Genomic DNA, 14,680 nt, shown 5'->3' on the forward strand with positions numbered 1-14,680 from the left:
TCATAGGTGTTTTCTCCACACCCAGATAAGATGGTACTATCTGGGCGGACTCAACCAAAGATGTTTTTTGGGAGTTCTTATATAAGATGATAGCTGGTTAAGCAGGGAACCAGATTTTTTTAATACAGTAAAATACCTACAAGTTTACCCCGGTTGATCCTTTATTCTGGGGTACTCGTGGTACCAATAAAAACGAATGTTGGGGTTCTTTTGAATATAATAGCCCTTTCGGGTCTGGGGCCTTCGTCAGGGCGTTGAAGTCCTGTTCCTAGGTTTAGGGTCCCTGCCTGATCTGTACGCATATATTTCATGCATACCACTCATGAGGCCTAATGCACTCACCTAAAAAATCTTGTACTCGAAATCCAGTAGATTTTCTAAAAGAATAGAGACAAGACAGGGAATATACACAATTGTGCATAGTTATATGCATCTTTACGTTAAAGTGCCTTTAATCATACTATAATTCACTCCTATGGTGTTAGGTATGTGTGCACCACCCGACTATGTGCTCACTATTTGGTGGTAATAAACATTTTTTGCCTCATCACAACTTTAGATGCCACTATATATACTTCTTCCACCACACTCTGTGTACTGATTCCAAACAACTTCTTGTGAAAATCAGTTTGTTGTGCAATAAGTTTCCCACGTGAATCTGTGCCATTTTGTCATACAAAACACACGTGTGTTATTATGTGTTCGTTTCTACTATTGCAGTAGAATAGTTTACTACGCAAGATGTTATCGTAACTCTCATAATGTCCCACTTAGTTATATTCTGTAATAGCCATTCAAAAATCTTGTTATGTTTCTTTTGGGTTTTCTTAATATAGCTCACCTACTGGTGGATGCTTTTTAGCATCACGCAGGATTTATGTATCAAGGTGGCGTCCTGTAGTCACACACTGTGTAAAAGAGATAGTTATTTTATAAAATCCTAGCTGTTGGGTTTTTTGAGATGCAATATACTTTTCTTGCATTCATACCTCTGCATTGATGATATACGGTTTTAGCAAAGTTTTTGTCCCTATGCGGGTAGCGGGACACAACCTCTGCTACATCGTTTCTAGAGCCTATTTGTAACACGTCGCGTCGCGTAACAAGTGTTAGTGATCTTGCCTTTGTCTGTGTTTAAATGCAAACTTCCTTTGACCAGTATACACACTACGGGGTTGCTAGACGGGTTTCTTATCATACGGCCCAGCCAGTCTAAAGGTATTGGCGCTAGTCACCGTGTCTCGTTCCCATTGTTGTACTAATCGAATTAAACTTGATGGTACAAGGTTAACCAGTTGGCCCCTATACGAGCAGCGGGGCACTACTGTTGCTCGCGTCAAATATGGAGCCCAAATGTTAGTGTAAACTTCCTGCTATTAATTTACATTATGCGGAGCGCCCAGATCGATGTTTATTATGTGTGCAGACCAAACCGCCAGGATATGGAGGACGGTTTTGGTCGAGGTCCCCGAGCCTTACTTTAATTTAAACTGCTACGTTGTTCGGTTATTGTTTAAAGAAATACTTTAAAGAAATACTAATACACACGCCGTGGGGTGAAATTACACAAAGAGATGTCAGCGGTATATTACAAGGAATTGCGTACTATACTCTATACAGCACACACACTCTCTGTTACGCGACATGACTTACTTCGTCAAGGATTCACCACCGTTTGTCCACCTAATGGACAGCAACCATTTTTTTAATCAAAGTAATCCTAACTTTTTTTATTTTAACTTCAAATGCGCATAATCACACCAGCCTTTTTCTTCATAATAAATGCATTCTGCAAATGCTAGAAGTCAGCTTGTTTTGTTCTGGGGAACTGAGCGGTGGAATCAGTTCAATATTAATTACCTATTGATTTCTGTAATTTAGCTATTTCTCTCCTTCGCATGTGTTTCTGTACCACCTTAGACTAGTCTCTTTTTATATCAGCACCTCTTAAGTCTTGAGATGCTACTGATGTGTGGCACTAAACTGTTCCTACAGTTAGGTGTATTCTAAACATCAAAAAACTGAAAAATAAAATAAGGACAACCTTGAAGTTGTACAGAAATGTACGCACACACCAATATAAAGCCCATGCAGACATACATACAAACACACACATTGACCACCTCCATGCTATCACATTGCACTGGAAACTATGACCTTAAAATAATTATTACACTTAAGAAAAGTATGTTTTGGTTTGCTAATACCTTTGGCACTGCTTGACAAATCTTTAGAAAATGTTCCTTCAAAAAAGTCCATCCACCTCGCGCCTTCCTAGAAAGTTCTGAGAGTGATCCCTCAAGCGTGGTCAAGAGGAAGGGGGTGCCAAAACGTTTTCCCCATTCATTATTCTATAGAAAAATTAGACACAGCTACAGCCAAAACAGGTGAATGAATTACACCAAATTTGGCAGAAAGCTAGATCTTGGTGCAGAAAGTGTGCTTTTTCTGATTTTGTGTAAATCCGTTCAGTAGTGTTTTAGAAACTAAGGTTAAAATATATATAGATATTTCACGCTGCAGAGGCTCAGCAGATCCAACAGATCTATGAGTAAGCTCTGGTTGGCTACCACCACGTCAAGAAAGATGTGACAATAGCCATCTAAGGAGTCCCCAGCCCCAGACAAAAGTAAGAAAAAACATATAGGGAAACAGGGTAGAGATACCGTGCACTTTTAGGCCTGGTGGTGGCCACAGGGATTAACCTAGGGCCAACAACTGTATTTTGTCTTTTGAAAATGCAACTGTTTATAAAAACATATGTGGGGTGGGCCAGGCACAGGGGTCCGGCAAAGTTACATTTTTGGGGGATGAAGGTATTCAGTCCCCTCCCTGAGCCTCTGAGAGGCCCCGGGGACCCCATCCTCCACCTGATAACGTTTTTGTTTCCTAGGTGAGAGCAAAGTAATGGAGCAGGGTCCCCTCAGCAGCCAGTATAGTGCTGCCTGGGGAACTGGCTCGAGCTATGGGTGCCTTGGGGCTCCCTCTGTAGTCCCCAAAAAAGCAGACTTTGTGGGTGCCCTGGGTGAGCCCGAGACACCCACCAATATTCATGCAAGATTTTGTTTCGACTTTCAACAAGATTGTTCTTTCTGAGGTACATGTGACTTACAGCGAGTAGAGTTCAGAAGTTGTGTTTTGGCTAATTATTGGAGGGAAGCTGCACTCCTGGCAACCTGCCAAGCATGCAGGTACACTCATACCCTACTGGGCACTACCCCAAATAAATATTCACATTTTTGGTTGGACCACACAGGTTGATGCTGAAACAGCCGCTCAAATTTTCCTTTTTCTGTGTAGTTTTAGAACTGCACACTTTGGTATATTTACTTTTTTGTAAGCTTGGGTGTCTCTGCTTTTATACTGTGGCCCCTGTGACCTGGTTTTACTGGACCTCTAGGAAGCCTGAGAGCCCATTTGATGAGGTTGGCTCCCCTCTCACATTACACACTACACATCATGCTAGCCAGAGGCAATTTCCTTTCTGTCTTCCACCCATCAACTCTCCCCATTGCAGTACATTCAACATCCAATGAACAAAATGGGGAGAATTTTACACACTGTCTGTGTGCAGGAACAAGGTGAGTCTGGCAGCCACACATGACCTCAGAGGATATGCAGAGCTTTAACAAGTGTGATGCTTGAAGGGCCAAGGCAATAGGTGATATCGCTGGTGTTGCTTATGGGATTTTCATTTCTGACTCTTAGTGGCATCCTCTAGTCACCAGCAATTCTTTTGTAAATCCTCCTGGTCTCTAAAACCTTCATTACTTTTTGCTGGTTATTTGTTTAGACTGCTCTTTCTCCTTTGAGGAAGAGCTTTGGGGACCTGCCCTCCAGTCCCCATTTCCAAGTAGCCTCCTGAAACAGGCTTCTCAAAGGATGTCATCGAATCACCCTATGCAGCTAATTTATGGGCCCTTCCCCTTTCATGAGAAGGATAATCTTCCAAAATGTGCACGCTGTTCAGGAAAGGAACTGAACTTCAAGCTGGCCAGGTGGTTACTTCAAAATTCAAATATCTTAACTGTGCAGAGAAATATCCCAAAAATCAAACTATATCAAGGATTGCATATATGTCAAAGCCATTATTTCATATATATGCAGGGGGTGGATACACCTACAAAAGAAACAAAAGGCCAGAAGATTCACTGCACTGAGCCAATCCAAAATTGTATATGACGTAGTTTTCTTCTAATGTACAAATATAGCTCAACACTAAAGACTTACACTTGTGGGACACCCCCGCGCCGCACGGCCACCAGCTGCTGCGTGTGCCCCCACTGCCCTGCCCTCTGCCTCGCTGCCTGCCTCTCTGCCGGCTGCCGGCTGACTCCGCTGTTGTTGTTTTTGCTTTGTTTTTGCCGTCATTTGTGCTTGTTATTATTTTCTTTTGCCCGTGTTAACGTACCGATCTCCATCTGTGCCTGCTGTATTTTTATTGTTGTTTGTGCCAGTGTCAGCGTTTCTCCTTCCTGGTTGCCCGCCTACCTCGCCGCCCTCTGTCTTCCCTCCCCGCTCCCCGCTTCCCGCCACCACCGCTTACCCCGCCCCTTTTTTCCTTCTGTTCCCTCCCCGCTCCCGCCTCCCAGCTGCTCCGCCCACCCGCGCACTTGGCCTTATATGGCGACCGTGCGACGCAGGTGAGTGTGACCCACTTGTGGGACACCCCCGTGCCGCACGGCCACCAGCTGCTGCGTGTGCCCCCACTGCCCTGCCCTCTGCCTCGCTGCCTGCCTCGCTGCCGGCTGCCGGCTGACTCCGCTGTTGTTGTTTTTGCTTTGTTTTTGCCGTCATTTGTGCTTGTTATTATTTTCTTTTGCCCGTGTTAACGTACCGATCTCCATCTGTGCCTGCTGTATTTTTATTGTTGTTTGTGCCAGTGTCAGCGTTTCTCCTTCCTGGTTGCCCGCCTACCTCGCCGCCCTCCGTCTTCCCTCCCCGCTCCCCGCTTCCTGCCACCACCGCTTACCCCGCCCCTTTTTTCCTTCTGTTCCCTCCCCGCTCCCGCCTCCCAGCTGCTCCGCCCACCCGCGCACTTCGCCTTATATGGCGACCGTGCGAACGCGCAGCGGTCACGCGCAGCGGGCGCGCCGATTGTGCGCCGAAGGCGCGCCAAAGGCAAGCCCGTCTACGCCCGTCCGCGCCTGGAACGCGCCCAGTGCCAGGACCCCTGGCCCTCGAAGACCCCGACCGACCCGCCTGACGTACACCGCCGCCAACCTCAGCGCACTCAACGCCGGTCGACTCCCAGGATGCTACCAAGCCACACCACGACGCACTCACGGCCCTTTCAGCTGCCACGCCTGCAAATTCACCTGCATCCAGACCTGCCTCGCACCAGCAGCCGCCAAGTCGAACACCAGCAGCACCCACCTCAAGTGCATCCTGCTCAACACCCGCTCCGTCCACAGACACGCCGTCGAACTCTGGAACCTCCTAGACGCCACAGCCCCTGACGTTGCCTTCCTCACAGAGACCTGGATGAACGCCTCTTCAGCTCCTGACATCGCCATCGCTATCCCGGAGGGCTACAAGATCGTCCGGAGGGACCGCAACGCCAACCAGATAGGAGGAGGCATCACCATCATCCACAGGAACACCATCCGCATCACAACCAGCACCGACGACACCCTGACCACCGCCGAACACCTGCATTTCCAGATCCACACCGACCCGAACACCACTCTCAGAGGCACCCTGATCTACCGACCCCCGGGACCACGCACACAATTCAGCGAGGACATCGCCGACTTCGTCAGCCCGCATGCCCTCCCCTCCGCCGACTACATCCTCCTGGGGGACCTCAACTTCCACCTGGAGAACAACAACGACCGCAACACCAGCACCCTGCTCGACAACCTCACCAATCTTGGACTCGAGCAGCTGGTGTCCACCCCCACCCACCTCGCCGGACACACACTCGACGCAGTCTTCTCGTCCTGCACAGACATCGACTTCAGCCACGCCACAGAGCTACAATGGACGGACCACAGCTGCGTCCACTTCACCTTCAAGAGAAAGACGACCCACCACCACCAGCAACAGGCCGCCCGCAGAAGCTGGAACAAGATCACAGCAGACCAGCTCGCCACCTCCCTGAGCCAGCACCCTCCTGCCAGCTCAGCGAACCCCAGCCAGGCCGCCGACAACCTCACGAAGTGGATCAGCAACTGCGCGAACGAACTCGCCCCGATGAGGACCCCGCCCAGCAGACCCGGCAGCAAGAAAGCCCCGTGGTTCACCGACGGACTCAAGAGCTCCAAGAAGAACTGCCGAGCCCTCGAGAAAGTCTGGAGAAGGGATCCTACACCGGACAACAGGACCACCTTCAAGCTGGCCACCCGGAAGCACCACCAGCTGATCCGCGCCGCCAAGAAAACTGCTTTCAAGGACCGGCTGGACAACAACGCACACAACCACAAGGAACTCTTCAACATCGTGAAAGAGCTATCCAACCCCAGCGCAGGAAACAACAACATCACCCCATCGCAAGACCTCTGCAACTCCCTCGCTTCACACTTCCACAACAAGATCGCGGACATACACAACAGCTTCAACAACCAACCAACGCACACCAAGACCGAACAACCACCCCTCACCACCACCCTCCACGCCTGGACCCCGATCAGCACCGAAGACACCATCCGCACGATGAACTCCATCCACTCCGGATCACCGACCGACCCCTCTCCTCATCACGTCTTCAACAAGGCTGACGCTGTCATCGCACCCCACCTGCGAGACATCGTCAACACATCCTTCGACACCGCCACCTTCCCTGAGAGCTGGAAGCACGCCGAACTCAGCGCTCTACTCAAGAAACCCACAGCGGACCCCACCGAACTCAAGAACTACCGCCCCATCTCGCTCCTCCCGGTTCCAGCCAAAGTCATCGAGAAGACCGTCAACAAGCAGATGGCCGCCTTCCTCGAGACGAATGGATCCCTCGACCCCTCACAGTCCGGCTTCCGAGCCAATCACAGCACCGAGACCGCCCTCATCGCCGCCACCGATGACATTCGAGCCCTGATGGACAACGGAGAAACAGCGGCCCTCATCCTCCTAGACCTCTCCGCAGCATTCGACACTGTCTGCCACCGCACCCTAGTACAGCGCCTCAGCAACGTCGGAATCCAGGACAAGGCGCTGGAATGGATCATCTCCTTCCTCGACGGGAGAACACAGAGAGTCCGTCTACCACCGTACAAGTCAGAGGCCACCGAAGTCATCTGCGGCGTCCCTCAAGGATCCTCACTGAGCCCCACCCTCTTCAACGTCTACATGAGCCCCCTCGCGGCCATCGCACGCCAACACAACCTCAACATAATCTCCTATGCCGACGAAACCCAGCTGATCCTCTCCCTGACCAACGACCCCGCCGCCGCCAGAGCCAACCTGCACGAAGGGATGAAAGAGGTAGCCGAGTGGATGACGACCAGCCGCCTGAAACTGAACTCGGACAAGACGGAGGTCCTCATCCTGGGATCCTCACCCTCCGCCTGGGACGACTCCTGGTGGCCTCCCGCCCTGGGCACCGCACCCAAACCGACAGACCATGCATGCAACCTGGGCTTCACCCTGGACTCCTCCCTCTCCATGACCAGGCAAGTCAACAAAGTCTCCTCGGCGTGCTTCAACATCCTACGCATGCTACGGAAGATCTTCTGGTGGATCCCCACCGAGACCAGGAAGACCGTCACCCAGGCCCTCGTCACCAGCCGACTGGACTACGGCAACGCCCTCTACGCCGGTACCACCGCCAAGCTCCAGAAGAGACTCCAGCGGATCCAGAACGCCTCAGCCAGACTCATCCTCGACATCCCACGAACCAGCCACATCTCCGGACATCTGAGAAACCTGCACTGGCTCCCCGTCAACAAAAGAATCACCTTCCGCCTCCTCACCCACGCACACAAAGCCCTACACGACCAAGGCCCGAGCTACCTCAACAGCCGAATCAACTTCTACGCTCCCAAACGCCACCTCCGATCAGCCAACCACGCCCTTGCCGCCGTCCCCCGCATCCGAAGAGCGACTACAGGAGGAAGGTCCTTCTCCTACCTGGCCGCCAAGACCTGGAACTCCCTCCCGACCGACCTGCGCCTGACCCAAGACCACCTCTCCTTCAGGAAGAAGCTGAAGACCTGGCTGTTCGAGCAGTAGCGGCACCCCCCCACCCCCAGCGCCTTGAGACCCTACAGGTATGTAGTGCGCTCTATAAATGTCATTGATTGATTGATTGATTGATTGAGTTTATTTAAAAAAGGGGACATTTCTCTATTTCCTTATTAAAATATTAGACATACACAGTTCATTATCAATTTATTCTGGAATCCAAATGTGGCACAGCCTCCTGCGAGTAGATAGCCTTCTTCACTCTACAAAGGGGTGTATGCACACGATTCCCGCCCTCCCCCCCATGCAGGAGTACATTTTATTTTAAAATGTAGGTACTGTTGGTTAAAGCTCAAAATCCTTTTGACAGAAGTGTAGCGGTCTAGTTGTTTCACGTCACGTTGACGTGACGCAGGCGGCCCCGTTGGCGCCGGGGTGCGCGCGCAGATTAGCGCGCCGGGCAGATGAGGAGAGAGTGCCGGCCGACGCTCCACGGTACATGCTCATTAGAATGCTAAATAAATATAGCGGTAACCCAACAACGTGCCTCGTGTGATTACTGAGCAACATTACAGTGGCGACGAGGTCGGGACAGAGACCTGACCGACGCGGGAGCACAGGAGAGGGCAACACTCCACGTGGCCCCCACGAGGCGAAGGAAGACACGCAAGCAGGTCACCAGGCCAAAACGGAACACCAGACAGGCCTGCCTGGAGCGGGGGGAGTCACGGAAAACGTCCTAGTCAACCACGTCGGACGATCCGAGGTACGGAGCAACCGAGGAGCGTGGCAGTGCCACAGTACAGCACACGAGCTGCATATAGGCCACAGGGACGACGCTACCCACAAACGGCCAAGAGCACACACGCCACCTTCACACATATCCACGCACAGGGAGCGCTGCGCTGGCTACCAAAGAGGAAGAGGTGGGGTCTAGTAACAAAAGCCCCCAGAGAATCAAGCGCACAGGGAACAACAACAACACCCCAGGCAGCCCCCCGAGCAAAGCCACCAACGGAACGAGCGCCAAGGAAGTGAAGATGAGTACCCCGGCAGGGTATGCGATTGCACCCGTGCAATTCCTAACGAAACCCGGAGACCCACTGATGAAATGGGAGGACTGGAAGGAATATATAGACAATTTCATAGGGGTCCTGGAGGACGAAAATGAAGAGCAGTTCACTCCTCAGAGAAAAAAACGCATCCTGCTACTAAATCTGGGCCCAGAAGGTCTGAGAATATACAAGAGTCTAGTACCAACGAAGAGAGAAGACACAGACGACGATGTGTATGCGCATGCAGTGGAGGCCCTAGATGAACGATACCGCCCCACCATCTGTGTTTCAGTGGATAGATATAACTTCCAGCAAAGGAAACAAAAGGTGGGGGAATCCATCGAAGAGTATGTAGCAGCGTTGAGAAAGCTAGCAGCCCCGTGTAAGTACGCACTGTGGGAAGATGAATTCATAAAAGACCAGGTGATCATGCACACCACCAGCGCAAACGTGCAAGACAAGCTGTGGGCGAGTGGGGACACCACACTCAAGGAAGTAATGGTCATAGTGAAGAGGGCAGAACTCTCGAAGAGGTGCGCCGATGCTACCAAAAAAGAGGCGGTCACCCCAACCATGGTGAACAGGATACAGGAGGGAGATCACCGCAAGGACCAGAAAAACAAACAACCCATGGCCAAAGGGACTAGCAGATGGCAAGGGAAACAAGCGGACAGTGAGAACAAGAAAACGTGCTACAGGTGTGGAAGTTGGTCCCACGAAGCCCACGACAGACGTTGCCCGGCATTCCGAGCCAAATGCCTGCACTGCGGTATCATGGGTCACTACGAGAAGGTGTGTCGGAAGAAACAACAGAGAGGAGTGGTGAAATATGTTGACCAAAGCGCAGAAGACCTGGAGGAAGCCACAGAGGAAGAAGTGGTCACCGTCTTATGTATATACGATCAGGTATTGAGCGTAGACGCCAAGAGATCAACCAAACCAGTCCTAGAGATGTCCATGGGCGGCATCACCATTTCAGTAGTGGCAGACACCGGATCCCCATTTACCATTATACAGAGAGCAGTGTGGGAAGAACAGTTCCAATCCAAGTTGGGCCCAGAACTGGAGAAACTAGACATACGACCGGTTACCTATAATGGGGATCGCATTCCCATGCTGGGCTTCCGACGTCTACTGTTCGAGTTCAGAGGCCGATCAGCGCGGTGCAAACTGTATGTGGCCGAGAAAGGACCCTCCGTCCTAGGATGGTTAGACCAAGGCGACCTAGGCATAAAACTCGACCCAGGAGGGAAGGAACAAATTCTACTCACAGAACAGGAGGAATGGCCGGACATGAACAGATGGAAGAAGAACTACCCTAAAGTGTTTGGGGGCACTGTAGGGAAAATGGAGAAATTTCAACATAAAATAGTGCTCAAGGACGGAGCCACACCAGTGGCACATAAAGTGAGGAATGTGCCCATTGCAGTAAGGGAAGCCGTCCAGACAGAACTCCAAGATCTGGAGAAGAAGGGCATCATAGAACCCATTACCTGCGCCGAATGGCTGGCGCCCTTGGTGGTCGTGATGAAACCCAACGGGAAGGTCAGGCTCTGTGTGGACCTGAGAGAACTCAATAAAAACATAGTGGTGGAGAAATTTCCCCTTCCCAAGATAGAGGAGATGTTGGCAAGAACCAGAGGAGTTCAGTGGTACTCCACCATTGACCTTACATCAGCTTACCACCAGGTAGCTCTACACCCGGACAGCAAAAGCCTGACATCGTTCATCACCCCGTTTGGGTGCTACAGATTTTGTCGCATGCCGTTCGGGCTAGCCTCGGCGGCAGCCGTCTTTCAGAAGATGATGCACCAATTGTTCAGAGACTGCAAAGACGTACAGTACTTCCAGGACGATATCCTTGTGATGGGGAGAGATAGGAGAGATCATGACCGGAAACTAGAAAAAGTACTACAAACACTGGAAGCCAAAGGCCTCACGGCAGAATGGTCGAAATGTCGGTTGGGACTGCAATCGGTAACCTATTTAGGCCATGAAATTGGGCGACAGGGGATCACACCCAAGACGGGGAACGTGAAAGCCATCGCGGAAGCACCGCCCCCCAAGAACAAGGAAGAAGTCAGATCGTTCCTGGGGATGGCGGAGTACTATAGCAAATTCGTGGTACATTTCGCATCCAAGACCTACAACATGAGGAGGCTGACAAGAGAGAGCACGGCGTTCCAGTGGACACCGGAAGCCCAAGCGGAATTTGAAGTCATCAAAAAGGGAATCCTAGAAGCCATACCGCTCAAGGGGTACGACCCACAAGGCGCCACCATACTCATCACCGACGCCAGCGACAAGGGGTTAGGCGCTGTACTCATGCAAGACCGAGGAAGAGGGGACATGGAGACAATAAGCTTCGCCTCCAGAGCACTGACGGAGACGGAAGGCAAGTACAGCGTCATCGAGAAGGAGATGTTGGCGGTTGTGTGGGCCATGACGAGGTTCCGGCAGTTCCTATGGGGTACCCGATTCCTGCTCAAGACGGACCACAAGCCGTTAGTGAAGGTACTAACATCGAGCGGGCACGCCAGCGCCACACCCCGGATATCGAAGATGTCCTTAAAACTGTTGGAATTCAGATATGATGTGGAGTACATCCCTGGAAACAAGAACCGAGTGGCGGACTACTTGAGTCGAGCGGCGGCCATGGAGCCGGGAGAAGAAGACCCAGCGGACAAAGGAGAGATGGTAGCTCTCATAGAGGACCAAGAGAAGATAATCAGCATACAAGAGTGGACGGAAGCCTATGAAGAAGACTCTGACCTTATGGAAGTAAAAGCGCACATCACACAAGGGTGGCCTGATAAGAAAAAGGTGAAAACCAACCTCAAACCATTTTATGAAGTGAAAGAAGAACTGACAGTAGGAGACAAGGGCGTATTCATCTACCGGGGAGACAGAGTAATTCCCCCCACGAATCTCATCAACAAGCTGCTGGACTTATTACACGAAGGCCACCTTGGCATAGGGAAACTCAAGGCCAGATCGAAACAGAACTACTGGTGGCCAGGTATGGACGTAAGAGCAGAGAGGTATGTCAGAGAGTGTCCCCAATGTCAAGGGGCCGACAAAACATTGAGACCACTACGTCCAGCCCTTGGGAAATTCGACACTCCCTCAAACCCGTGGGAAGAGTTGTCAATAGACATTCTGGGACCGGTGCTGGATGACCAGAGCATACAGAAGTACGTGTGTGTCCTCATCGACCGTTATTCCAAATGGCCAGAAATAAAGGTGAGCGAATCCATGGACACGGAGAACATCCTGGAGTTTCTATCGGAAACATTCACCCGAGAAGGAATTCCCAAGTCCATCTTAAGTGACAATGGACCACAGTTCACGTCGGAAAGATGGAAACAATTCATGGGAAGAAATGGCATCTCCGTAAAGCACACGGCCATATACCATCCGGCAGGCAACGGTCTGGTGGAACGATTTAACAGAGTGGTGATGGGGGCCATACAAGCGGCCATCACCTGTAATAAAGACTGGAAGAAAGCGTTGGAGAACATGGTATGGGCCTACAGGATAACGCCCACAAGCACGGGGTATAGCCCGTTTCAAATATTGAGAGGACGTGAACCCTTCACGCACGACAACAGAATCTGGAAGGAGAAGGTGGTGACCAGCGAATGGTCTCCGGCGGTAGTAAGAGCAAATCTGGAGAGAGCACAAGCCACCTACACCGACAACTACAACAAGAGGAGGAATGTGAAGGACACTCACTTAGAGAGAGGAGAATGGGTGAGAGTAAAGCTGGCGACCCTACAAAGAAAGGGAGACAGCAAGTACAGCAAGCCGATGCAGGTTAAGGAAGTTTATGATCGAGCGGCCCTGCTCAGTGATGGGAACGTGTGGTCGCAGGACCGCATGGCCCGGTGCAACAAGATATTGAGATGGGAACAGTGGGATCCGGAAGGTGAAGACACGGAAGACGGGGAGGAAGAGAACAAGGAAGGCGGAAGTGAACAAATGAAAGAAGCAGGTGCAGGAGAGGAGCAAGAAGGTGTGTTAAGGGGTGAGGCCCCAGTGGCAGAGATGGACAGGCCGAGAGGCAATATGAACAGCGAAGGAGCGATGAGTGGAGGAACAGAAATCGAGGTGACGCAGAGCCAAGGGGCTCGAGGGAACATTGGTAAGGTGACCAGGAGTGGAAGACAAGTTGTAAGGCGTTCCAGGTTCCAAGACTTTGAACTAACCGGCGAACTGTAAGTGACTTATTTTTGGTTTGGTAAAAGGGGGAGATATGTAGCGGTCTAGTTGTTTCACGTCACGTTGACGTGACGCAGGCGGCCCCGTTGGCGCCGGGGTGCGCGCGCAGATTAGCGCGCCGGGCAGATGAGGAGAGAGTGCCGGCCGACGCTCCTCGGTACATGCTCATTAGAATGCTAAATAAATATAGCGGTAACCCAACAACGTGCCTCGTGTGATTACTGAGCAACATTACAAGAAGCTTACAGTGACTGAGACGCCATTAGTGGGTCTTACTCATAACAGATATCCAAACCCAGGAGGTCCAACATGATAAACGAATGGAGGGTTTTATGGGTCATAACTTACTTCTTCATAGGCTGGTTACACGAGCCCCTGAAAACACAGCTGGGTATGATGATCCTTACATCGCCTGCCCCCGCTAAGTACATTCGAACTCCCCCAACGGCCACGAGCTGCCGATCATTAGAGCATTGTTTCCATATTCAAACGATTACTTTATGAAAGTGGCGACACACTTATACGAGGCCTGCAGGACGAAGGCGCGTTACATTCCCACCCCGCGGCGCGAGCGCGCTCGCCACCAGACTGAAAGGAAAAACACACACACTCAGAGAGAACTTTTTGTAGGCGCTGCACCTTGTTTATTTGTTAAAAGCTAGCCCTTTTTGGAACCCCGGCCTCATCCTTTCCTCCTATTTTGCTCCTCACAGACATATGGGTGTGAACATGACTGAAAGGAAAACGAACACTTGTTACTTTTTAAGATATAATTAAGCGGTAGAAAATAGCTTCATGCGACTGGTGCGTCTTATGTAGAAATAATTGGTTCATTAACCATCACCATATCATCCTGGGCACATTATAATGCCCTAATTGGCGAATGGACGGAGATAGCGAGCATATATCACAGCGCATGAAGGCGAGCGCATGGTAATTGCGTTCTTCATTTAAATGCGCTCACTCAAGTCTTAATAGTGTCGCCGATGGCTTGGGAAAGGGAGGTAATGAGGCCTGGGTGTTTAAAGAAGGCGAGATGGGAAGAGAGACAATGGGCTGCCACTTCAGAGGCGGGGGCACCGATGGCAGCATTCTGCATCAGACGTGATGAATTAATGGCAGATTTAATAGATCTATTGGCATAAAAGGTCCATAGTACACAATCCCTTAGATGTGTTTGTCTAGCAGCAGAAAAAAACCTCTTGCAGGAGACTGCTTTGACAACTGATTGCGCCGCCAGAATTGATGAGCTTTTCTGCGTAACTCTCACACATACTGAGAGATTG

This window comes from Triturus cristatus, chromosome 5_1 (assembly GCF_964204655.1).
Source record: "Triturus cristatus chromosome 5_1, aTriCri1.1, whole genome shotgun sequence".
Classification (NCBI taxonomy): domain Eukaryota; kingdom Metazoa; phylum Chordata; class Amphibia; order Caudata; family Salamandridae; genus Triturus; species Triturus cristatus.